The sequence below is a fragment of the Anneissia japonica genome, unplaced genomic scaffold (genome assembly GCF_011630105.1).
Source record: "Anneissia japonica isolate Jap-2015-1 unplaced genomic scaffold, ASM1163010v1 scaffold287815_len30859_cov117, whole genome shotgun sequence".
NCBI lineage: Eukaryota > Metazoa > Echinodermata > Crinoidea > Comatulida > Comatulidae > Anneissia > Anneissia japonica.
Genome location: NW_022715801.1, coordinates 2748 through 4610, shown reverse-complemented (window position 1 = coordinate 4610; position 1863 = coordinate 2748). Strand labels below are relative to the sequence as shown.

The 1863-nt window shown below is 34.9% G+C and overlaps 1 pseudogene; it reads left to right on the top strand.

Annotated features, from left to right (window-relative positions):
- Window positions 1–1863, top strand: part of LOC117109367 — a 5315-nt pseudogene that overhangs the window by 2331 nt on the left and 1121 nt on the right.

Sequence of the window (1863 nt, the reverse complement as noted above, 5' to 3'; positions counted from 1 at the left end):
AAGTTTTGACCACTTTTTTTTATTTTCCTCAAATGGAAAGCAACTTGTCAATCAATCAATCAAACCATCCTCTGGCATCCATCACCTTCATCCTGTGTCATCTTGTTGATCTCTTGCCACTAACATTCCAATGGAAAGTAACTTGTCAATCATGTTCTGACATCCTTTGGGTGCATATTTCATCAAAAAATTCCTTTACACACGTTCCTCTACCAGAAGATTATGGTACAGATTTTGTTTAGAACAAGGGGGGGAAACAGTCTTGTACTATTGCGACTACAATATTGTGAACGGAAATACTACCATCTAATTTACAATCAAACAGGATTAGGGAGATTGGAAGCGCACAAAACATTAGTTAGCATTTTTATTTCCCAACCATAAAGGTGATTTGTATTTAATTTATCATTATCATGACATGGCGAAATTGCGTCAACAAATCATCGGAGTTCTTGAACTTGTGATATTGCTACTTAAATAAATTGAAATAGATAAGCATGTACTTGGCGAAGGCTGTACAATTATTGTTTAATAACGGCTCTATAAAATTCAATTGGCTAACTATAATGTTTTGAAATTAGGATAAGCAATGTATGCAGATAATATTAAACACTTAGTATATACTGGTCTTAATTCAATTTCTACAACGTACAGTACTTTGTTTTCAAAATAAATTTATGGTTACTGAGATGGTTTACAAAATGTAAAAACAACTGCGTTTTTACTTGATTTTTGTCTGGAAATATGCACTGCACTTGAAACAGAGCACAAGTGAACAGACAAAATTCATGACAGTCATTCGCAATTGTTGTACTTTCTACTCGCTTTAAAAAGTGGAGTTTTAACTATAGAAGATTGATAAAATGTGAAGGGGGGACAATTGATATGATTCCCCTCCCCCTCCCCAAGTTTGTAAAATCGGGGGACGTGTCACCCACTGTTAAATGCCATTGATTTGATGTGTCTTTGTGGGCTCTGTTAAGAATATTCATATTTTTTTATTAAAACGTTGCCAAATATGTTATTTCCTTATGTTTTTTTTTTGGAGAGGAAAAGGGTATTAAAGCATATTCGATTCCTATTGGCGGATCCAATGTTGTTGGTCTCCATGGTTACTTGTGTGGCTGGCAAGAACTTTTAGAACAGGTAAGTTGATTGGAGCAACCTAATATATTAAAAAACATGTGATTTTTCATCCAGCACAAATCTTAATAGATCTATTATAGAGTACATATATATAAACAGTGTTTAATTTTGAGTAGTTTTGTAGCTTGTTGGTTGAGATGCTTGCCTAGTAATCCAGGGGTCCTGGGCTCTAATCATGCATGGATTAATTTAATGATTAAAACATTCCAGTCCCAAAGAGTTTAAATTGCGCCTATATGCATACATAGGAAATGAGAGTGCAACATTGCACCTGTATGCATATGTAGCAAATGGGAGTGCAATAATGCACCTACAGTATATGCATATGTAGCAAGTTGGAGTGCAACATTGCACCTGTATGCATATGTAGCAAATGCAAGTGTGATATTGCACCTGTATGCATATGTAGCAAGTGAGAGTGCAACATTGCACTGTATTCATATGAGCAAATGGGAGTGAAGAGAGGCAAGTGTAAATAAGGTGTTTGCCCAAGGACACAAGCAATGCTACGAGTGTCAGTCTCGAAAACTCCCCATCTCATGATCAGAAGTCCAGAAACCTTACACGCTGGGTCACTTGCTCCTTACAAGCATGCTTATGATGTTATTGATTGATTGATCGTTTTAATTGATTTTGTTCATTAATGATGTATTAATGTAATAATAGATTTAATTAATAAATTTAATTTGATTTATTGCTCGTCTCTTATACACATCT